This window comes from Pseudophryne corroboree, chromosome 5 (genome assembly GCF_028390025.1).
Source record: "Pseudophryne corroboree isolate aPseCor3 chromosome 5, aPseCor3.hap2, whole genome shotgun sequence".
NCBI lineage: Eukaryota > Metazoa > Chordata > Amphibia > Anura > Myobatrachidae > Pseudophryne > Pseudophryne corroboree.
The window spans coordinates 690,253,287-690,279,248 of record NC_086448.1 but is presented as its reverse complement, the minus strand read 5'-3'; the positions used below and the strand labels follow the sequence as shown (position 1 = coordinate 690,279,248).

The 25,962-nt window shown below is 46.8% G+C and overlaps 1 long non-coding RNA gene across 1 annotated transcript in view; it reads right to left on the bottom strand.

Moving 5' to 3' along the window:
• Positions 1 to 11,621: 11,621 nt before the first annotated feature.
• Positions 11,622 to 25,962, bottom strand: part of LOC134929335 (uncharacterized) — a 52,834-nt gene continuing 38,493 nt past the window's right edge. The window contains exon 3 of the long non-coding RNA XR_010178485.1: positions 11,622 to 11,677. This is a non-coding gene — a long non-coding RNA (uncharacterized LOC134929335). The remainder of the gene's footprint in view (positions 11,678 to 25,962) is intronic.

The window sequence follows — 25,962 nt, the reverse complement described above, 5'->3', positions numbered from 1 at the left end:
CCACAAGTCCCACATGCCTAGCGGAATCGCTCCCTTTTAGCTCCTTCTTCAATGCCTCCAGCTTCTTCTGCAAAAGCCTGATGAGGGGAATGACCTGACTCAGGCTGGCAGTGTCTGAACTGACTTCACGTGTGGCAAGTTCAAAGGGCATCAGAACCTTGCACAACGTTGAAATCATTCTCCACTGCACTTGAGACAGGTGCATTCCATCTCCTATATCGTGCTCAATTGTATAGGCTTGAATGGCCTTTTGCTGCTCCTCCAACCTCTGAAGCATATAGAGGGTTGAATTCCACCTCGTTACCACTTCTTGCTTCAGATGATGGCAGGGCAGGTTCAGTAGTTTTTGGTGGTGCTCCAGTCTTCTGTACGTGGTGCCTGTACGCCGAAAGTGTCCCGCAATTTTTCTGGCCACCGACAGCATCTCTTGCACGCCCCTGTCGTTTTTTAAAAAATTCTGCACCACCAAATTCAAGGTATGTGCAAAACATGGGACGTGCTGGAATTTGCCCATATTTAATGCACACACAATATTGCTGGCGTTGTCCGATGCCACAAATCCACAGGAGAGTCCAATTGGGGTAAGCCATTCCGCGATGATCTTCCTCAGTTGCCGTAAGAGGTTTTCAGCTGTGTGCGTATTCTGGAAAGCGGTGATACAAAGCGTAGCCTGCCTAGGAAAGAGTTGGCGTTTGCGAGATGCTGCTACTGGTGCCGCCGCTGCTGTTCTTGCGGCGGGAGTCCATACATCTACCCAGTGGGCTGTCACAGTCATATAGTCCTGACCCTGCCCTGCTCCACTTGTCCACATGTCCGTGGTTAAGTGGACATTGGGTACAACTGCATTTTTTAGGACACTGGTGAGTCTTTTTCTGACGTCCGTGTACATTCTCGGTATCGCCTGCCAAGAGAAGTGGAACCTAGATGGTATTTGGTAACGGGGGCACACTGCCTCAATAAATTGTCTAGTTCCCTGTGAACTAACGGCGGATACCGGACGCACGTCTAACACCAACATAGTTGTCAAGGACTCAGTTATCCGCTTTGCAGTAGGATGACTGCTGTGATATTTCATCTTCCTCGCAAAGGACTGTTGAACAGTCAATTGCTTACTGGAAGTAGTACAAGTGGGCTTACGACTTCCCCTCTGGGATGACCATCGACTCCCAGCGGCAACAACAGCAGCGCCAGCAGCAGTAGGCGTTACACGCAAGGATGCATCGGAGGAATCCCAGGCAGGAGAGGACTCGTCAGAATTGCCAGTGACATGGCCTGCAGGACTATTGGCATTCCTGGGGAAGGAGGAAATTGACACTGAGGGAGTTGGTGGGGTGGTTTGCGTGAGCTTGGTTACAAGAGGAAGGGATTTACTGGTCAGTGGACTGCTTCCGCTGTCACCCAAAGTTTTTGAACTTGTCACTGACTTATTATGAATGCGCTGCAGGTGACGTATAAGGGAGGATGTTCCGAGGTGGTTAACGTCCTTACCCCTACTTATTACAGCTTGACAAAGGGAACACACGGCTTGACACCTGTTGTCCGCATTTCTGGTGAAATACCTCCACACCGAAGAGCTGATTTTTTTGGTATTTTCACCTGGCATGTCAACGGCCATATTCCTCCCACGGACAACAGGTGTCTCCCCGGGTGCCTGACTTAAACAAACCACCTCACCATCAGAATCCTCCTGGTCAATTTCCTCCCCAGCGCCAGCAACACCCATATCCTCCTCATCCTGGTGTACTTCAACACTGACATCTTCAATCTGACTATCAGGAACTGGACTGCGGGTGCTCCTTCCAGCACTTGCAGGGGGCGTGCAAATGGTGGAAGGCGCATGCTCTTCACGTCCAGTGTTGGGAAGGTCAGGCATCGCAACCGACACAATTGGACTCTCCTTGTGGATTTGGGATTTCAAAGAACGCACAGTTCTTTGCGGTGCTTTTGCCAGCTTGAGTCTTTTCAGTTTTCTAGCGAGAGGCTGAGTGCTTCCATCCTCATGTGAAGCTGAACCACTAGCCATGAACATAGGCCAGGGCCTCAGCCGTTCCTTGCCACTCCGTGTGGTAAATGGCATATTGGCAAGTTTACGCTTCTCCTCCGACAATTTTATTTTAGGTTTTGGAGTCCTTTTTTTACTGATATTTGGTGTTTTGGTTTTGACATGCTCTGTACTATGCCATTGGGCATCGGCCTTGGCAGACGACGTTGCTGGCATTTCATCGTCTCGGCCATGACTAGTGGCAGCAGCTTCAGCACGAGGTGGAAGTGGATCTTGATCTTTCCCTAATTTTGGAACCTCAACATTTTTGTTCTCCATATTTTAATAGGCACAACTAAAAGGCACCTCAGGTAAACAATGGAGATGGATGGATTGGATACTAGTATACAATTATGGACGGGCTGCCAAGTGCCGACACAGAGGTAGCCACAGCCGTGAACTACCGCACTGTACTGTGTCTGCTGCTAATATATAGACTGGTTGATAAAGAGATAGTATACTCGTAACTAGTATGTATGTATAAAGAAAGAAAAAAAAACCACGGTTAGGTGGTATATACAATTATGGACGGGCTGCCGAGTGCCGACACAGAGGTAGCCACAGCCGTGAACTACCGCACTGTACTGTGTCTGCTGCTAATATATAGACTGGTTGATAAAGAGATAGTATACTCGTAACTAGTATGTATGTATAAAGAAAGAAAAAAAAACCACGGTTAGGTGGTATATACAATTATGGACGGGCTGCCGAGTGCCGACACAGAGGTAGCCACAGCCGTGAACTACCGCACTGTACTGTGTCTGCTGCTAATATATAGACTGGTTGATAAAGAGATAGTATACTCGTAACTAGTATGTATGTATAAAGAAAGAAAAAAAAAACACGGTTAGGTGGTATATACAATTATGGACGGGCTGCCGAGTGCCGACACAGAGGTAGCCACAGCCGTGAACTACCGCACTGTACTGTGTCTGCTGCTAATATATAGACTGGTTGATAAAGAGATAGTATACTCGTAACTAGTATGTATGTATAAAGAAAGAAAAAAAACCACGGTTAGGTGGTATATACAATTATGGACGGGCTGCCGAGTGCCGACACAGAGGTAGCCACAGCCGTGAACTACCGCACTGTACTGTGTCTGCTGCTAATATATAGACTGGTTGATAAAGAGATAGTATACTCGTAACTAGTATGTATGTATAAAGAAAGAAAAAAAAACCACGGTTAGGTGGTATATACAATTATGGACGGGCTGCCGAGTGCCGACACAGAGGTAGCCACAGCCGTGAACTACCGCACTGTACTGTGTCTGCTGCTAATATATAGACTGGTTGATAAAGAGATAGTATACTCGTAACTAGTATGTATGTATAAAGAAAGAAAAAAAAACCACGGTTAGGTGGTATATACAATTATGGACGGGCTGCCGAGTGCCGACACAGAGGTAGCCACAGCCATGAACTACCGCACTGTACTGTGTCTGCTGCTAATATATAGACTGGTTGATAAAGAGATAGTATACTCGTAACTAGTATGTATGTATAAAGAAAGAAAAAAAAACCACGGTTAGGTGGTATATACAATTATGGACGGGCTGCCGAGTGCCGACACAGAGGTAGCCACAGCCGTGAACTACCGCACTGTACTGTGTCTGCTGCTAATATATAGACTGGTTGATAAAGAGATAGTATACTCGTAACTAGTATGTATGTATAAAGAAAGAAAAAAAAACCACGGTTAGGTGGTATATACAATTATGGACGGGCTGCCGAGTGCCGACACAGAGGTAGCCACAGCCGTGAACTACCGCACTGTACTGTGTCTGCTGCTAATATATAGACTGGTTGATAAAGAGATAGTATACTCGTAACTAGTATGTATGTATAAAGAAAGAAAAAAAAACCACGGTTAGGTGGTATATACAATTATGGACGGGCTGCCGAGTGCCGACACAGAGGTAGCCACAGCCGTGAACTACCGCACTGTACTGTGTCTGCTGCTAATATATAGACTGGTTGATAAAGAGATAGTATACTCGTAACTAGTATGTATGTATAAAGAAAGAAAAAAAAACCACGGTTAGGTGGTATATACAATTATGGACGGGCTGCTGAGTGCCGACACAGAGGTAGCCACAGCCGTGAACTACCGCACTGTACTGTGTCTGCTGCTAATATATAGACTGGTTGATAAAGAGATAGTATACTCGTAACTAGTATGTATGTATAAAGAAAGAAAAAAAAACCACGGTTAGGTGGTATATACAATTATGGACGGGCTGCCGAGTGCCGACACAGAGGTAGCCACAGCCGTGAACTACCGCACTGTACTGTGTCTGCTGCTAATATATAGACTGGTTGATAAAGAGATAGTATACTCGTAACTAGTATGTATGTATAAAGAAAGAAAAAAAAACCACGGTTAGGTCACTGGTATATACAATTATGGACGGGCTGCCGAGTGCCGACACAGAGGTAGCCACAGCCGTGAACTACCGCACTGTACTGTGTCTGCTGCTAATATATAGACTGGTTGATAAAGAGATAGTATACTACTAATATTATATACTGGTGGTCAGGTCACTGGTCACTAGTCACACTGGCAGTGGCACTCCTGCAGCAAAAGTGTGCACTGTTTAATTTTAATATAATATTATGTACTCCTGGCTCCTGCTATAACCTATAACTGGCACTGCAGTAGTGCTCCCCAGTCTCCCCCACAATTATAAGCTGTGTGAGCTGAGCAGTCAGACAGGTATATAATATATATAGATGATGCAGCACACTGGCCTGAGCCTGAGCAGTGCACACAGATATGGTATGTGACTGAGTCACTGTGTGCTGTGTATCGCTTTTTTCAGGCAGAGAACGGATTATAAATAAAAGTGGTGGTGGTCACTGGTCACTATCAGCAAAACTCTGCACTGTACACTACTGAGTACTCCTAATGCTCCCCAAAATTAGTAAATCAAGTGTCTCTCTAATCTATTCTAATTCTAAACGGAGAGGACGCCAGCCACGTCCTCTCCCTATCAATCTCAATGCACGTGTGAAAATGGCGGCGACGCGCGGCTCCTTATATAGAATCCGAGTCTCGCGATAGAATCCGAGCCTCGCGAGAATCCGACAGCGTCATGATGACGTTCGGGCGCGCTCGGGTTAACCGAGCAAGGCGGGAAGATCCGAGTCGCTCGGACCCGTGAAAAAAAACATGAAGTTCTGGCGGGTTCGGATTCAGAGAAACCGAACCCGCTCATCTCTAATTTATATATATATATATATATATATATATATATATATATGTATATAAAACTATTATTATTATTTTTAGGAGATGTACTAAGACTTGGAGAGAGATAGAGATAAAGTAGAGAGAGATAAAGTACCACCTACCAATCAATTCCTATCTGCCACTTTACAGGCTATGTTTGAAAAATGACAGTTAGGAGCTGATAGGTAGGTAGTTAATCTCTCTACACTTTTATCACCCTCCAAGGCTTTAGTACATCTGCCTCTTTTTCTTTATTTAAAACTACTAAAATTCTACAAAGTACATTGAGGGGATCATGACATATTATCATGACAAATTACTTACAATGACATGAGACAGAACAAATAAAAAATGTACTGTAGGGTATTGTGACAATACTTCTCAATTACCAGTTTCACGGACTTTGCATTTGTGTAGCATACCTTATTTTGTAGGTGAATGGGTATAGGGGGTGATTCAGTAAGGATCACATAAGCAATCCTTACAGTATTACTGCTCGGGCAGGACCCATTCTGCGCATATGCAAAACGGGTCCTGTGATCTCAGTGCAGGAATGCAAATGCCTCTGCCTGATTGACACGCAAAGGCGTCCAAATGGAGGGGCTGGAGCGGGGGCGGCTGGCATTCGAGAAAACAGGGGTGTGTCACCCCTGTTTTCCGGGAGTGGTGAGGCCAAGGACTGCGTCATGGATGCAGTTTCCTTGGCCTCCCAAGGCCTCCAGTAATGACAAGCCTGAGTAAACTCAGGCTTATTCAGCCTGGCTTCGCAGATGAATGGTCATGATGTTAATTTCAGATGCAATTGCATTGCAAATACAGGAAGGAGGTGGTATGCACCTCCTCCTACATTTGCATTGTTAAGGATGGCAATCGCAAAGCTACTGCAAACAGCTTTGCAATTGCAATCCTTAGTAAGTCACCCCAATGGACAGCACCTAAGGAGTGTGTAAGAGTATTGTGCACTATATAAAGTTAGGTTATGTTTTGTTTCTGAAATGTTGCCAGACGAATTATCAAGTGTGTTGAAGGAAGTCTATACATGGCCATGTCCTCTGTCTCCCTCTGAGACAGGAAGCCCTGAACAGCCATGGATAAATTTACTAAGATTCGCATTTAGCCCGAGTTTAAACATGATCGGCATCACAGAAGTAGATGGTAGGATGTTTACATTTCAAACACTCAAATTTACTAAGATTAGTGTTTAACAAAATTAGTGATGAGCGGGTTCGGTTCCTCGGAATCCGAACCCCCCCGAACTTCACCCATTTTACACGGGTCCGAGGCAGACTCGGATCCTCCCGCCTTGCTCGGTTAACCCGAGTGCGCCCGAACGTCATCATCCCGCGGTCGGATTCTCGCGAGATTCGTATTCTATATAAGGAGCCGCGCGTCGCCGACATTTTTCACTCGTGCATTGGAGATGATCGTGAGAGGACGTGGCTGGCGTCCTCTCAGTTTCTATGTTCAGGGGGCTGCAAATATCTGTGCTCGGTGTGCTGCAAATATCTGTGCTCAGAGTGCTGCAAGTGCAAATATCTACGTTCTCTGCCTGAAAAACGCTCCATATCTGACTGTGCTCAGTGTGCTGCAAATATCTGTGCTCAGTGTGCTAATTGCTTTATTGTGGGGACTGGGGACCAGCAGTATTATATAGTAGGAGGACAGTGCAGAGTTTTGCTGACCAGTGACCACCAGTATTATACGTTCTCTGCCTGAAAAACGCTCCATATCTGTGCTGCATTGTAGTATATAGTAGGAGGACAGTACAGAATTTTGCTGACCACCGGTATAACTATATATATAGCAGTATGGTACAGTAGTCCACTGCTCTACCTCTGTGTCGTCAAGTATACTATCCCATCCATACCTGTGGTGCATTTCAGTTTTGCACAGTTTGCTGACCACCAGTATATAATATATAGCAGTACGGTACAGTAGGCCACTGCTCTACCTACCTCTGTGTCGTCAAGTATACTATCCATCCATACCTGTGGTGCATTTCAGTTTTGCACAGTTGCTGACCACCAGTATATAATATAGAGCAGTACGGTACAGAAGGCCACTGCTCTACCTACCTCTGTGTCGTCAAGTATACTATCCATCCATACCTGTGGTGCATTTTAGTTTTGCACAGTTTGCTGACCACCAGTATATAATATATAGCAGTACGGTACAGTAGGCCACTGCTCTACCTACCTCTGTGTCGTCAAGTGTACTATCCATCCATACCTGTGGTGCATTTAAGTTTTGCACAGTTTGCTGACCACCAGTATATAATATATAGCAGTACGGTACAGAAGGCCACTGCTCTACCTACCTCTGTGTCGTCAAGTATACTATCCATCCATACCTGTGGTGCATTTCAGTTGTGCGCAGTATATATAGTAGTAGGCCATTGCTATTGATATATTACTGGCATATAATTCCACACATTAAAAAATGGAGAACAAAAATGTGGAGGGTAAAATAGGGAAAGATCAAGATCCACTTCCACCTCGTGCTGAAGCTGCTGCCACTAGTCATGGCCGAGACAATGAAATGCCATCAACGTCGTCTGCCAAGGCCGATGCCCAATGTCATAGTAGAGAGCATGTAAAATCCAAATAAATAAAGCTCAGTAAAATGACCCAAAAATCTAAATCAAAATCGTCTGACGAGAAGCGTAAACTTGCCAATGTGCCATTTACGACACTCCTAGATGGGCCAGGTGTTTGTGTCGGCCACTTGGGTCGCTTAGCTTAGCCATCCAGCGGCCTTGGTGCACCTCTTTTTTTCTTTGCATCATGTGCTGTTTGGGGACTATTTTTTAAATCTGCCATCCTGTCTGACACTGCAGTGCCACTCCTAGATGGGCCAGGTGTTTGTGTCGGCCACTTGGGTCACTTAGCTTAGTCACACAGCTACCCCATTGCACCTCTTTTTTTCTTTGCATCATGTGCTGTTTGGGGACTATTTTTTTGAAGTGCCATCCTGTCTGACACTGCAGTGCCACTCCTAGATGGGCCAGGTGTTTGTGTCGGCCACTTGGGTCGCTTAGCTTAGTCACACAGCTACCTCATTGCGCCTCTTTTTTTCTTTGCATCATGTGCTGTTTGGGGACTATTTTTTTGAAGTGCCATCCTGTCTGACACTGGAGTGCCACTCCTAGATGGGCCAGGTGTTTGTGTCTGCCACTTGGGTCGCTTAGCTTAGTCATCCAGCGACCTCGGTGCAAATTTTAGGATTAAAAATAATATTGTGAGGTGTGAGGTGTTCAGAATAGACTGAAAATGAGTGGAAATTATGGTTATTGAGGTTAATAATACTATGGGATCAAAATGACCCCCAAATACTACGATTTAAGCTGTTTTGAGGGGTTTTTGTAAAAAAACACCCGAATCCAAAACACACCCGAATCCGACAAAAAAATTTCAGGGAGGTTTTGCCAAAACGCGCCCGAATCCAAAACACGGCCGCGGAACCGAATCCAAAACCAAAACACAAAACCCGAAAAATTTCCGGTGCACATCACTAGACAAAATAGTGTTTGTTGAACGTAAATGCAACTGTGTTTTCCCAACTATGTTTTCATGAAAACACATAAACACCCACGGACCTTTGATGCTTTCAGTCCACTCCGTGTTTGCAAAATACGCACGAACATGGAAGTCACTTACAAGCTTGTTTCATTGGTTCAAACTGTCACTTGTGCCAGTGGCATGCCAGAACCTCATAAATATTCTCCAAACTGTCCGGGCATTGTGGGATTAGTTAGAGGAGTTGAGAGGAGAGTGCAGGCGAGTTGGTGTATTGATGACATTTTGAATTTGTGATTTCCGAGTGCTGACATATGAGTGCAAGTAGTCTTGTAAACTTTCTTTTCTTGTTTATTAATAGCCTGTCTTCATGTTCTGTCATTGTCATATTGTTTTTTGTCTCTTGTCAGTTTTTCTTTGTGTGTATCTGTTGGGGGGGGGGGGGGGGTCCTGTTAATGTAGTGGTAGTACAGGAGTGTTTTTGTCTTTATTTTTTGTGTTCTGAGTTTTTACATCACAGTTAGGATGATTTCAGGGGCGGAGGGTAGTCAGGTGGAGTGAGATGGAGGTGGCAGCCCAGGATCCCCAGGACAGTGATGGGGACAGTGAGGATCTGACTAGGCAGTGCACCAAGATGAAGACGTACTGCAGTGTGAAGTTCACATTTGCAGAGAATGTGGCCCCGGTGCAGGAAGTCCTGAGGCATCACTGTCTTCTCTTTGGCTGTGAAGCTGCCTGCATCTCCACGCAATGCAAGAATGCCATCTGGGAGAAGGAGGTGACAGCCATCATTGTGAGGGGCATATCCAAAGGAGTGAGGACACCTGCAAGAAGTGGCTATCAGGCATCAAAAGCCGGGTAAAAAGAAAGATGGCCAAGGAAGCAAAGGCGGTCCGGCAGTCAGGCTCTGGCTCCCCTTACCAGGCAGAATACCTGGAATACAAGAAGCCACTGAAGATCATCATCCCTCCAGAGGTGATTCAGAGTGCTAATATCTATTACACGGATGAGCCTAGGTGGCCTGGAAAGTGTAAAATCATTTTAAACCACATGTTTTTCTTAACCACTGTCCAATCTATTTTAAATGATGTAAAAAATAGACTTTTTTTTTAAATATTGTGTCTGCTGCCTGTTAGTTTAACTTTTGTAATGCAGACTTAGACAAAATGTGAATGAATTAATCATTGCAGTAACATGTAGACTGTATTTTTTTTTCTTCATATTTGTAACTTGACGTGTCAAAGTTAGTCCCAAAAAACATGTGTCATTATCGTATAAGGGGCCTAATTCAGTAAGGATTGCAAATTCTGCTAATTAGCAGAATTTGCAATCCTTTTGTTAGCATGCTGCGGGGTGCCCATCGCATGGCAAGGCCACCCAGCATGCTGACCGCTGCCTCCACTCCCTTCAACAAGCAGAAATTGCGATTGCATCACAATTTCTGCTTGTTAGCAGAAATTAAGGCTGCCTCCTGCCCGCCGCAATGTCTCCTACAGCGTAGCCGCCGCGATCACGCCCTCGCCATGCCCAGTTCACACCGCACCTTCCCCCTTTTGCCAGCCTCCACCCCCGCAACGCTCCGTCTCTGCCCTAGAAATGGAGCATCGCCACCCCCTTCCCGCCTCGTCGCCACCCCCTGGCCCGATCCACTCGCAAAAATTACAAAAAAAGATGCGGGTGCATGCTCAGCGCCCGTCCTGCGCATGCGCCCGCATTTTCTTCGGGGGGGGCACAGAAAAAGCTGGTGCATGCACAGGATGGGCGCTAGCGCATGTGCCCACATCTTTTTTGTAATTTTTGTGGTTGGATCACACACTGCGATCCAACATGAATTAGCCCCAATGTACTGAATAAACAGCAGTACTTTTGTTGTTGAACATTAGTGTTTTATTAAGATTTGGCAATATTTTGACATCCAATAAGAAGTTTTTAATTGCAATTTCACTTTTTTTGCGTCATAAAAAAAGTATAATAATTGTTAGCAATGGGCCTGATTCAGGTTTTTGGTACTTTACGCTTGCACTGGTCCTGTACTGCTCATGTGCAGTACGTGTCTGCGACGTTGCGACCCCAGAGGTCATGCAGCCTGCCATGCAATGATGTCACAGATGATCCAATACGGGCCCTCATTCCGAGTTGATTGTTTGCTAGCTACTTTTAGCAGCTGCGCAAACGCATAGTCGCCGCCCACGGGGGAGTGTATTTTCGCAATGCAGGAGTGCGAACGCCTGTGCAGCCGAGCGGCAGCAAACACATTTTGTGCAGAACAAGACCAGCCCTGTATTTACTTATTCTGTGCGATGATTGATGCGTCGAAGTTCCCGGTATTCGCGTCAGATACCCGCCCAGCAAGTGCCCGGCCACGCCTGTGTTTTTCCAAACACTCCCAGAAAATGGTCAGTTGACACCCAGAAACTCCCACTTCCTGTCTATCTCCTTGCGTCCGCCAGTGCAACTGGAAGCGTTGCTAGAACCTGTGTAAAACCACAAAGCTCTTTGTACTTGTACGACGTGCCTGTGCATTGCAGTGCATACGCATGCGCAGATTAGCCTCGTTCTGTCATAATCGCTGCGCTGCTAAAATCCGTAGCGAGCGATCAACTCGAAATGACCCCCACTGTGTGTCCTAGGATGCAGCACAGATCAGTAATGCAGTGGGAGGCGTGACCCCTCCTGCTGCATCACCAAATTAGTGCTATCGCTGCTGCTTCCATGTTAGCAGCGATAGCAACTCCAATCAGGCATTCCCGTCAAGCTTGGATCCCAAAACAAGGCAAAACATCATTGTCCAGGAGTCAGGTTGCATATAAAAGTCCCTACCTCGTGGTCAGGCTCCATTGCACACTGAAGAGCAGAGGGAGAGGGTGTGGGATTCTGAGATTTTGAACTGAAAAGAAAAAAAAAAAACATTAGCACTTGTAGATTAAGTTCTTTATTTGTTTTGCCAGCACCCAAGGGTTTGCAACATTTAGCAATCGGAATAATACATTTTGGCAACCATGCTTGATCCCAGGTTTAAGTCATACGTAATGTCTTTCTTTCCAACTGATAAAGACATGCAAAGAGCTCCTTGCAAACAAGTTGTCAGCTCAAGTGGCACATAACACGATGACTTCTCCTGCTTCAGCTTTTCCTGCAAATGCTGCTGCCATGAAACAAATGTACCTTTTCCAAGAGACCCACTGGTCACTCAATGCACACAATGGCCCTCATTCCAAGTTGATCGCACTTAGCAACTTTTTGCTGCTCGTGCGATCAACTTGACGCCGCCTATGGGGGAGTGTATTTTAGCATAGCAGGGCTGCGATCGCTTGTGCAGCCCTTCTATGCTAAAAAAGTTTCCTGCAAAACAAGACCAGGGTAAGAGTTACTTACCCTGTGCGACGGATCCAGCGACGAAGGTCCCGGTATTGACGTAGACAACCACCCTCCAAATGCTTGGATCCACCTGCGTTCGCCTCACCACACCTTGAAAACAGTCAGTTGACGCCCTGGAATGCCTCCTGCCTGTCAGTCTTCATGCGGTCGCCAGGCTACGACACGTGTGCGCATTGCAGGCACCACGCAGCCACAGTCCCGACCTGTTCGCACCGCAGCAAAGAACCGCTGCGTGCAAACGAGTCGGAATGACCCCCAATATTATGACATCTGCTCAGGCTTAAGAGATTTGCCTACAATGAATGACATCTTTACCATGACTCCATTTTATACAATAAGCATCAATAGAATGGTGTATTATTTTACTAACAATTTACAAATTAGCATTTCACAGTCTCCCTGAACACTGGAAAGAAAAAAATTGGAGCCCCTTGTACAAACTAGTTTTGCTTAACTTAAGTTGCCAAACCTCCAGTATGTACTGTACTCGGAAAGAGTGTTTAGCACAGCCAGGAACCTTGTAAGCGATCGGTGTAGAAAGCTACAGTACTAAAATGTGTAAAAATTGCTATTCATAAAAATGAACTATACATTTTTTTAGTAAGACCTTTGCTGCCAATTACAACACAGTAATGAGGCTTCATTGTTTGCATCACCTGCATGAGCACTGGACATCTGAGTAACTCTGGTAAGATCACGCTGCTGGAGCCAGTGAAGCTGTGTCTGAGGACATACATAAACATAGAAACATAGAATTTGACGGCAGATAAGAACCACTTGGCCCATCTAGTCTGCCCATTTTTTTTACCCTTTAGGTAATCGCAACCCTTTTTGATGCAGACACTGGTTTAAGCACGTCCAGAAAATGGAGCCGACCCCCCCCCCCCCCCATTTTCAGGAATGCTGCCTGTAGCTGTCCCCAAATGCCAGAAACATGTCAATCATGCTGCAGCGTTTGGGGCACTGGGGCATGGCAAGCAACATTGCAGCCCAGATCTGCACATGCGCAGTGCAGCTTCTGCACATGCACAGATATAAAAACATTGGCGATGTATGTAACGGGTGAATGTACATCTCTGAAATAGGCCCACAGTTGGGCATAACATCAGTATAATATTTCACCTTGGCAGAATCATGTTGCACAGAGGGAGAGTAAATTTTAAATTTGTGGATAAAAGCTGGGCACACACCTAAGCCAACCCAGCATTGCTGTACACACTATACAATCCACCGTATGACAACGCAATATATCGTTACATGCTTAATGTACTGTAACTACACCGCATTGTCCATGGCATCGGCCCATCTAAGGTGCAGCCCATCAGAATGGTTGATTCGACCACACAAATCATAAAACACTGTATTGGGTGGATTTGTGAGTTCACACTATACAATGGATGTTGCGTTTCGTCATGGATCGCAACATCGTCCAATATAATTCATAGTGTGTACTCAGCTTTTCAGGGAGAGGTTGTGTCCTAACTTAACTCTCACTCATTGTGCAAAAAAAAAAAAAAACCTGCCCAACATTACATTTATGTGCTACATGCAAAATTACAAAGCTTTACCCTGCATGCAATAATATATATCCTATATTATAAAAGCCAAGTCTGCTCCATACCTTTGTTATGTGCGCTGCCGGCCACTAGAGGCCGCCACATGGACCAAATAGTTCCTTTGTGTGCTGGAAGCTGACACAGCTCAAAGTGAAACTAGTACTGCAGTGAGATGTTACAGTCTCCTACCCTGCTGCTGCTAATATTAAAAATACTGATCTGACTGTTTCATACTTGCTGCATAGGAGAGAGGAGGCTTGGGAGAGAGAGTGGGGTAGGGGCAGATAGGGACTTGGGGAGAAAGAAAAAGGGCAGGAGGGTTGGGGCAGATAGGGACTGGGGATAAGGGGGGGGGGCTATGGGCAGATAGGGTATGGGGGAGGGGTTGTGTTAGATAGCGACTGGGGAGAGAGTGGAGTGGTGGGGCAGATAGGAACAATGGAGAGAGAGATGCAGATTTTTTCAATATAGTCACCTCTGTGTGACACGGACACACACACTCTATTTACACTGCATCCCACACCGTATACTGCCACTATATACTGTACACTACACCCCCATCCTCTATCATATTCTGCACCCACCACCATATACTGACCCTATATACACACTTCACCCCCATGTCCCTCCATATAGTACCCCTATATACAGGGCACCGTCTCCTCTATATACTAATCCCACCATATACCGCATACTCTGCACCCACTCTTCCATATAATATGCTGCAACCCCAGTGTCATGAAACAGAGGTATTCAGCGCTCCCCAGCCGCGCTCTCTCCTACCTCCACCGCACTCTGTAGCGCTGTCCGTCATCCGCTGGACCAACTGGCGTCCTGCACTATGCCTCCACTGCCAGCGCTTATGGATCCGATGCACACACCACACCGGCAGTTCCCTCCAAGACCGGTCATGGATGGCGCCATAACAGTTTTGATCAGCTGACTATTCAAAGTCCAATCAGAAACCATTTCTCAGTCATGTGATCTTTACCTCCAATCAGAATCGAGCCAGGGTGATAAATCCTGAATCCCAGCACAGGCAAATCACCAGTACTTTGTTGTCTATCAAACTGCTTTGAGCTCCTGATGCAGTTACCATTTATAGCACTCCCTGGCTTCCTACTGCCAATCCCAGTGATCCTCAAGGACTGCTCAGCTCCATCATAAAAGCATATCCAGGTTCACAGGTACAGCCAATCCCAGTGATCCTGAAGGGCTGCTTAATTTCATCATTGCAGCATATCCAGATTCACAGGTACAGCCAATCCCAGTGATCCTAAAGGGCTGCTCAGCTTCATCATCGCAGCATATCCATACTAGAGATGAGCGGGTTCGGTTTCTCTGAATCCGAACCCGCACGAACTTCATGTTTTTTTTCACGGGTCCGAGCGACTCGGATCTTCCCGCCTTGCTCGGTTAACCCGAGCGCGCCCGAACGTCATCATGACGCTGTCGGATTCTTGCGAGACTCGGATTCTATATAAGGAGCCGCGCGTCGCCGCCATTTTCACACGTGCATTGAGATTGATAGGGAGAGGACGTGGCTGGCGTCCTCTCCGTTATAGTAGAAAAGAGTAAAGACTGAGTGACTTAGTTATAATTGTGGGGAGGATTGGGGACGGGGAGCAGCTGTTAGGGAGTACAGTGATTTAGATTAGGAGAGAGAGAGAGAGAAAAATTGACCTGATTTACTGGAGCTTAGGAGTACTGTAGAAGAGAGTGCAGAGTTTACTAGTGACTGACCACAGTGACCACCAGACAGTGCAGTTTTATTTAATATATCCGTTCTCTGCCTGAAAAAAACGATACACACAGTGACTCAGTCACATACCATATCTGTGTGCACTGCTCAGCCCAGTGTGCTGCATCATCTATGTATATATTATATATCTGACTGTGCTCAGCTCACACAGCTTATAATTGTGGGGGAGACTGGGGAGCACTGCAGTGCCAGTTATAGGTTATAGCAGGAGCCAGGAGTACAAGACAGTCACATACCATATCTGTGTGCACTGCTCAGCCCAGTGTGCTGCATCATCTATGTATATATTATATATCTGACTGACTGCTCAGCTCACACAGCTTATAATTGTGGGGGAGACTGGGGAGCACTGCAGTGCCAGTTATAGGTTATAGCAGGAGCCAGGAGTACATATTATATTAAAATTAAACAGTGCACACTTTTGCTGCAGGAGTGCCACTGCCAGTGTGACTGACCAGTGACCTGACCACACTGACCACCAGTATAGTTAGTAGTATACTATATTGTGATTGCCTGAAAAAGTTAAACACTCGTCGTGTGACTTCACTTGTGTGGTGTTTTTTTTTTTATTCTATAAAAAACTCATTCTGCTGACAGACAGTGTCCAGCAGGTCCGTCATTATATAATATATATACCTGTCCGGCTGCAGTAGTGATATATATATTTTTTATATCATTATTTATCATCCAGTCGCAGCAGACACAGTACGGTAGTTCACGGCTGTAGCTACCTCTGTGTCGGCACTCGGCAGTCCGTCCATAATTGTATACCACCTAACCGTGGTTTTTTTTTCTTTCTTCTTTATACATACTTACTACGACATCTCTTTATCAACCAGTCTATATTAGCAGCAGACACAGTACAGTACGGTAGTTCACGGCTGTGGCTACCTCAGTGTCGGCACTCGGCAGTCCGTCCATAATTGTATACCACCTAACCGTGGTTTTTTTTTCTTTCTTCTTTATACATACATACTACGACATCTCTTTATCAACCAGTCTATATTAGCAGCAGACACAGTACAGTACGGTAGTTCACGGCTGTGGCTACCTCTGTGTCGGCACTCGGCAGTCCGTCCATAATTGTATACCACCTAACCGTGGTTTTTTTTTCTTTCTTCTTTATACGTACATACTACGACATCTCTTTATCAACCAGTCTATATTAGCAGCAGACACAGTACAGTACGGTAGTTCACGGCTGTGGCTACCTCTGTGTCGGCACTCGGCAGTCCGTCCATAATTGTATACCACCTAACCGTGTTTTTTTTTTCTTTCTTCTTTATACATACATACTACGACATCTCTTTATCAACCAGTCTATATTAGCAGCAGACACAGTACAGTACGGTAGTTCACGGCTGTGGCTACCTCTGTGTCGGCACTCGGCAGTCCGTCCATAATTGTATACCACCTAACCGTGGTTTTTTTTTCTTTCTTCTTTATACGTACATACTACGACATCTCTTTATCAACCAGTCTATATTAGCAGCAGACACAGTACAGTACGGTAGTTCACGGCTGTGGCTACCTCTGTGTCGGCACTCGGCAGTCCGTCCATAATTGTATACCACCTAACCGTGGTTTTTTTTTCTTTCTTCCTTATACATACATACTACGACATCTCTTTATCAACCAGTCTATATTAGCAGCAGACACAGTACAGTACGGTAGTTCACGGCTGTGGCTACCTCTGTGTCGGCACTCGGCAGTCCGTCCATAATTGTATACCACCTACCCGTGGTTTTTTTTTCTTTCTTCTTTATACATACATACTACGACATCTCTTTATCAACCAGTCTATATTAGCAGCAGACACAGTACAGTACGGTAGTTCACGGCTGTGGCTACCTCTGTGTCGGCACTCGGCAGTCCGTCCATAATTGTATACCACCTAACCGTGGTTTTTTTTTTTTTCTTCTTTATACATACATACATACTACGACATCTCTTTATCAACCAGTCTATTTTAGCAGCAGACACAGTACAGTACGGTAGTTCACGGCTGTGGCTACCTCTGTGTCGGCACTCGGCAGTCCGTCCATAATTGTATACCACCTAACCGTGGTTTTTTTTTCTTTCTTCTTTATACGTACATACTACGACATCTCTTTATCAACCAGTCTATATTAGCAGCAGACACAGTACAGTACGGTAGTTCACGGCTGTGGCTACCTCTGTGTCGGCACTCGGCAGTCCGTCCATAATTGTATACCACCTAACCGTGGTTTTTTTTCTTTCTTCTTTATACATACATACTACGACATCTCTTTATCAACCAGTCTATATTAGCAGCAGACACAGTACAGTACGGTAGTTCACGGCTGTGGCTACCTCTGTGTCGGCACTCGGCAGTCCGTCCATAATTGTATACCACCTACCCGTGGTTTTTTTTTCTTTCTTCTTTATACATACATACTACGACATCTCTTTATCAACCAGTCTATATTAGCAGCAGACACAGTACAGTACGGTAGTTCTCGGCTGTGGCTACCTCTGTGTCGGCACTCGGCAGTCCGTCCATAATTGTATACCACCTAACCGTGGTTTTTTTTTCTTTCTTCTTTATACATACATACTACAACATCTCTTTATCAACCAGTCTATATTAGCAGCAGACACAGTACAGTACGGTAGTTCACGGCTGTGGCTACCTCTGTGTCGGCACTCGGCAGTCCGTCCATAATTGTATACTAGTATCCATCCATCTCCATTGTTTACCTGAAGTGCCTTTTAGTTGTGCCTATTAAAATATGGAGAACAAAAATGTTGAGGTTCCAAAATTAGGGAAAGATCAAGATCCACTTCCACCTCGTGCTGAAGCTGCTGCCACTAGTCATGGCCGAGACGATGAAATGCCAGCAACGTCGTCTGCCAAGGCCGATGCCCAATGTCATAGTACAGAGCATGTTAAATCCAAAACACCAAATATCAGTAAAAAAAGGACTCCAAAACCTAAAATAAAATTGTCGGAGGAGAAGCGTAAACTTGCCAATATGCCATTTACCACACGGAGTGGCAAGGAACGGCTGAGGCCCTGGCCTATGTTCATGGCTAGTGGTTCAGCTTCACATGAGGATGGAAGCAATCAGCCTCTCGCTAGAAAAATGAAGACTCAAGCTGGCAAAAGCACAGCAAAGAACTGTGCATTCTTCGAAATCCCAAATCCACAAGGAGAGTCCAATTGTGTCGGTTGCGATGCCTGACCTTCCCAACACTGGACGTGAAGAGCATGCGCCTTCCACCATTTGCACGCCCCCTGCAAGTGCTGGAAGGAGCACCCGCAGTCCAGTTCCTGATAGTCAGATTGAAGATGTCAGTGTTGAAGTACACCAGGATGAGGAGGATATGGGTGTTGCTGGCGCTGGGGAGGAAATTGACCAGGAGGATTCTGATGGTGAGGTGGTTTGTTTAAGTCAGGCACCCGGGGAGACACCTGTTGTCCGTGGGAGGAATATGGCCGTTGACATGCCAGGTGAAAATACCAAAAAAATCAGCTCTTCGGTGTGGAGGTATTTCACCAGAAATGCGGACAACAGGTGTCAAGCCGTGTGTTCCCTTTGTCAAGCTGTAATAAGTAGGGGTAAGGACGTTAACCACCTCGGAACATCCTCCCTTATACGTCACCTGCAGCGCATTCATAATAAGTCAGTGACAAGTTCAAAAACTTTGGGTGACAGCGGAAGCAGTCCACTGACCAGTAAATCCCTTCCTCTTGTAACCAAGCTCACGCAAACCACCCCACCAACTCCCTCAGTGTCAATTTCCTCCTTCCCCAGGAATGCCAATAGTCCTGCAGGCCATGTCACTGGCAATTCTGACGATTCCTCTCCTGCCTGGGATTCCTCCGATGCATCCTTGCGTGTAACGCCTACTGCTGCTGGCGCTGCTGTTGTTGCTGCTGGGAGTCGATGGTCATCCCAGAGGGGAAGTCGTAAGACCACTTTTACTACTTCCACCAAGCAATTGACTGTCCAACAGTCCTTTGCGAGGAAGATGAAATATCACAGCAGTCATCCTACTGCAAAGCGGATAACTGAGGCCTTGGCATCCTGGGTGGTGAGAACCGTGGTTCCGGTATCCATCATTACTGCAGAGCCAACTAGAGACTTGTTGGAGGTACTGTGTCCCCGGTACCAAATACCATCTAGGTTCCATTTCTCTAGGCAGGCGATACCGAAAATTTACACAGACCTCAGAAAAAGAGTCACCAGTGTCCTAAAAAATGCAGCTGTACCCAATGTCCACTTAACCACGGACATGTGGACAAGTGGAGCAGGGCAGGGTCAGGACTATATGACTGTGACAGCCCACTGGGTAGATGTATGGACTCCCGCCGCAAGAACAGCAGCGGCGGCACCAGTAGCAGCATCTCGCAAATGCCAACTCTTTCCTAGGCAGGCTACGCTTTGTATCACCGGTTTCCAGAATACGCACACAGCTGAAAACCTCTTACGGCAACTGAGGAAGATCATCGCGGAATGGCTTACCCCAATTGGACTCTCCTGTGGATTTGTGGCATCGGACAACGCCAGCAATATTGTGTGTGCATTAAATATGGGCAAATTCCAGCACGTCCCATGTTTTGCACATACCTTGAATTTGGTGGTGCAGAATTATTTAAAAAACGACAGGGGCGTGCAAGAGATGCTGTCGGTGGCCAGAAGAATTGCGGGACACTTTCGGCGGACAGGCACCACGTACAGAAGACTGGAGCACCACCAAAAACTACTGAACCTGCCCTGCCATCATCTGAAGCAAGAAGTGGTAACGAGGTGGAATTCAACCCTCTATATGCTTCAGAGGTTGGAGGAGCAGCAAAAGGCCATTCAAGCCTATACAATTGAGCACGATATAGGAGGTGGAATGCACCTGTCTCAAGCGCAGTGGAGAATGATTTCAACGTTGTGCAAGGTTCTGATGCCCTTTGAACTTGCCACACGTGAAGTCAGTTCAGACACTGCCAGCCTGAGTCAGGTCATTCCCCTCATCAGGCTTTTGCAGAAGAAGCTGGAGACATTGAAGGAGGAGCTAACACGGAGCGATTCCGCTAGGCATGTGGGACTTGTGGATGGAGCCCTTAATTCGCTTAACAAGGATTCACGGGTGGTCAATCTGTTGAAATCAGAGCACTACATTTTGGCCACCGTGCTCGATCCTAGATTTAAAGCCTACCTTGGATCTCTCTTTCCGGCAGACACAAGTCTGCTGGGGTTGAAAGACCTGCTGGTGAGAAAATTGTCAAGTCAAGCGGAACGCGACCTGTCAACATCTCCTCCTTCACATTCTCCCGCAACTGGGGGTGCGAGGAAAAGGCTCAGAATTCCGAGCCCACCCGCTGGCGGTGATGCAGGGCAGTCTGGAGCGACTGCTGATGCTGACATCTGGTCCGGACTGAAGGACCTGACAACGATTACGGATACGGACATGTCGTCTACTGGCACTGCATATGATTCTCTCCCCATTGAAAGAATGGTGGAGGATTATATGAGTGACCGCATCCAAGTAGGCACGTCACACAGTCCGTACTCATACTGGCAGGAAAAAGAGGCAATTTGGAGGCCCTTGCACAAACTGGCTTTATTCTACCTAAGTTGCCCTCCCACAAGTGTGTACTCCGAAAGAGTGTTTAGTGCCGCCGCTCACCTTGTCAGCAATCGGCGTACGAGGTTACATCCAGAAAATGTGGAGAAGATGATGTTCATTAAAATGAATTATAATCAATTCCTCCGCGGAGACATTGACCAGCAGCAATTGCCTCCACAAAGTACACAGGGAGCTGAGATGGTGGATTCCAGTGGGGACGAATTGATAATCTGTGAGGAGGGGGATGTACACGGTGATATATCGGAGGATGATGATGAGGTGGACATCTTGCCTCTGTAGAGCCAGTTTGTGCAAGGAGAGATTAATTGCTTCTTTTTTGGTGGGGGTCCAAACCATCCCGTCATTTCAGTCACAGTCGTGTGGCAGACCCTGTCACTGAAATGATGGGTTGGTTAAAGTGTGCATGTCCTGTTTATACAACATAAGGGTGGGTGGGAGGGCCCAAGGACAATTCCATCTTGCACCTCTTTTTTCTTTTATTTTTCTTTGCGTCATGTGCTGTTTGGGGAGGGTTTTTTGGAAGGGACATCCTGCGTGACACTGCAGTGCCACTCCTAAATGGGCCCGGTGTTTGTGTCGGCCACTAGGGTCGCTAATCTTACTCACACAGCTACCTCATTGCGCCTCTTTTTTTCTTTGCGTCATGTGCTGATTGGGGAGGGTTTTTTGGAAGGGACATCCTGCGTGACACTGCAGTGCCACTCCTAAATGGGCCCGGTGTTTGTGTCGGCCACTAGGGTCGCTAATCTTACTCACACAGCTACCTCATTGCGCCTCTTTTTTTCTTTGCGTCATGTGCTGATTGGGGAGGGTTTTTTGGAAGGGACATCCTGCGTGACACTGCAGTGCCACTCCTAAATGGGCCCGGTGTTTGTGTCGGCCACTAGGGTCGCTAATCTTACTCACACAGCTACCTCATTGCGCCTCTTTTTTTCTTTGCGTCATGTGCTGATTGGGGAGGGTTTTTTGGAAGGGACATCCTGCGTGACACTGCAGTGCCACTCCTAAATGGGCCCGGTGTTTGTGTCGGCCACTAGGGTCGCTAATCTTACTCACACAGCTACCTCATTGCGCCTCTTTTTTTCTTTGCGTCATGTGCTGATTGGGGAGGGTTTTTTGGAAGGGACATCCTGCGTGACACTGCAGTGCCACTCCTAAATGGGCCCGGTGTTTGTGTCGGCCACTAGGGTCGCTAATCTTACTCACACAGCTACCTCATTGCGCCTCTTTTTTTCTTTGCGTCATGTGCTGATTGGGGAGGGTTTTTTGGAAGGGACATCCTGCGTGACACTGCAGTGCCACTCCTAAATGGGCCCGGTGTTTGTGTCGGCCACTAGGGTCGCTAATCTTACTCACACAGCTACCTCATTGCGCCTCTTTTTTTCTTTGCGTCATGTGCTGATTGGGGAGGGTTTTTTGGAAGGGACATCCTGCGTGACACTGCAGTGCCACTCCTAAATGGGCCCGGTGTTTGTGTCGGCCACTAGGGTCGCTTATCTTACTCACACAGTCAGCTACCTCATTGCGCCTCTTTTTTTCTTTGCGTCATGTGCTGTTTGGGGAGGGTTTTTTGGAAGGGACATCCTGCGTGACACCGCAGTGCCACTCCTAGATGGGCCAGGTGTTTGTGTCGGCCACTAGGGTCGCTTAGCTTAGTCATCCAGCGACCTCGGTGCAAATTTTAGGACTAAAAATAATATTGTGAGGTATGAGGTATTCAGAATAGACTGAAAATGAGTGGAAATTATGGTTTTTGAGGTTAATAATAATATGGGATCAAAATGACCCCCAAATTCTATGATTTAAGCTGTTTTTTAGGGTTTTTTGAAAAAAACACCCGAATCCAAAACACACCCGAATCCGACAAAAAAAATTCGGTGAGGTTTTGCCAAAACGCGGTCGAACCCAAAACACGGCCGCGGAACCGAACCCAAAACCAAAACACAAAACCCGAAAAATTTCAGGCGCTCATCTCTAATCCATACTCACCGGTACATCTAAACCTAGTGATCCTGATGGGCTGCTCAGCTTCATCATCACATCATAGCCAGACTTACCGGTTCCACCAATCCCAGTGATCCCGAAAATCTGTTCCTGCAACGCCATTCCAGCATTTCTCAGCGTTCCTGTAAAGCTGCTTCTGCAAATCCGTTGCACCATCTCCAGATCCACTGGTTAATCTGATCCCATTGATAGTGAACTGATGTTTGAACTTCCCAGCAATCCCATTATACTGGTAATCCAATATCCCAGTGTTCCAGTTCCCATATAGCTGGTGTCTCTCACCAACTCTACTCACCTGATCCAGCATCCAGTCATCCTGATCCTGAGTTGCCTAACTGTCCCATCTATGAATGAGTAGACATTATATTAAGCTTGCCCAATTCTTTCCTAAGATCTCAAGCCAAAACCCAGCAGCTCAATTTGGTCCGGATTCACAAATAACCTCAGTCGTGACATCCAGGTTACTTTCCATCCCGGGACTCGGCAACAAGTAGCAGCAGTAACCAGGAAACGATGCAGGAACCACCAGATGATACCTCAGCACTCAGAGTGGAGGCATCGGGGACACATGTGGCCACTTACTGGCTCGGGGAGAAGGTGAATCAGTCTGGCAGGAAGAGGTGAGACCCTGTGTCAGGTGAGTAGTGCGGTGACCGGGAGGGACAGAGGTGGATTTAGACCTCATGGGGCCCTAAGCAAGGCACTGATTTGGGGCCCCCCTTCCTCAAACAATCCCCCATCCCAGTCAGTAAGTGTATGCCAAGTCCATTATTCATGTTACACTACACAGTAGTACCCCTTATACACATTACGCAACACAGTAGTTCCTTACACACATAATACCAACAGTCGTAGTGCTGCTTACACACATACTGCCCACAATAGCTGTGCCCCTTACACACATAATGCCCACCGTAGTAGTGCTGCTTACACATATAATGCCCACAGTAGTAGTGCTACTTACACACATAATGCCCACAGTAGTATTGTGTCCCTTACACAAATAATGTCCACAGTAGTAGTGCCGCATACACACAATGCCCATAGTGGTTGTGCCTCTTACAAATATAATACCCATAGTAGTAGTGGCCCTTACACATTTAATACCCATAGTCCTCCTTACACATATAATACCCACAGTAGCTGTGCCGCTTACACATAAATTATAATGCCCACAGTATTAGTGCAACTTACTGTACACACATAATGCCTACATTAGTAGTGCTGCTTACACACATAATGCCCACAGTAGTAGTACCGCTTCCATATATAACACCCACAGTGGTTGTGCTGCTTACATACATAACGCCCACAGTGTTTGTGCCACACACACATAATGCCCACAGTGGTTGCACCGCTTACACATATAATGCCCACAGTAGTTTTGCCCCTTACCCCTGCCCCTGGATCCTGAAGCCTATGGCGGAAGCTCCCTGCACAGAAAAGGAGCCAGGAGGGGAGAGAGACTGCTGCTGCAGTATGATTCATTGCTCAGTGCTGCCGCCCGCCAGTGGGACAGGAGGCGCTGGGAGCAGGAGACAGGACAGGAGGTGCCACTGTGCTGGGACCGGGAGACAGGACAGGAGGCACCACCGCGCTGGGGCCAGGAGACAGGACAGGAGGCGCTGGCAGGCACCTAACCTCCCACACCGCCCTTCCCCAACCTCCCACACACTGATTGTAGAGTTCCATTGCTCCAAATGTAATGACAGCAGCACTGGCAGGCACAACCCCACCAACACCATCGACAAGTCCAATTTCCCGCTCACGCCCCCCTGCCCCACACACACTGGTTGTGTGGCACACTAATGGCAACAGCACACCACTCATTGAAGTTCTGATAGTCAGTGAGTCTCCGTCCGATCCTCCGTTCAGCAGGCGTGCACCTCACAGTCCTCACCTCTGGGGTCCTTTCTCTCCCACTCTCCATGCTGGTCACGTGTGCCACTATGCAGGACAGGAGGCGGGCTAAGTTGTGACTGCCAGAGCAGACTGTGTGTGGGCGTGAGCTGGTGCCGACTCCCAGCGACAGTTGTCCAATCAATGTGCGCTGACAGCCTGCTGGGGCCTGGCTGGCTCAGATGTATTCTGAAAAAAAGATAAGTCCTCTGCAGCGCTGCTCAATTACCGTTGGAGACCGCAGCTGGGCCCACTGAAACCCCTTTCAGACAGAATTGTCTGAAAGTCCAAACAATTACCCGGCATTTCAGTGGCGGGTAGTTTTGCCGGGACCTGCCTGACCCCCTTCCCCCTTTCACACAGACATGCAAATTACCGGGTCGAGAATTTCGACCTGGTAATTTGCAGATCAACACGGGTATTTTGTCTGTGTAAAATGGTCAAGCCGTGTCATAATTCCTGTGTCTCCGACCCTGGTAAATTCCAGGGTTGAAGTCCCGGGAATTACAACATGGGTTGACCCTTTCAAACAGAAAAAGGACCCATGTGTTTCATGAAATTACAGGGTGGAACTGCTTCATCCGGTAATTTCATTTTCTGTCTGAAAGGGGTATAAGACTCGCCGGGCCCTAAGCCCTGCCTGGGTTGCCTAGCGGTAAATCTGCCCCTGTGGAGGAGGGGTCAGTGTTCGGGCTACAGATGATGCAGGTGAAGAGGAGGCAGATAACTGGCTCAGTTGCTTAACAGAGCTGTGCGGGGACTGGTGAGCTTACACGTGCCAGTACGATGTACAGTAAATAGTGCAGCATCATTATAACCTGCCCATTTCAGGTATACAGCATCTAGATTTAAAAAAGTTTAATGCTACAAACAACAGTGTCGTGCGGTGAGGTGAGACATAGCCTTTCCCGTCATACTAACGTACACGCCAGAGTTTTTACTATATAAAATATATGAAAAATACAA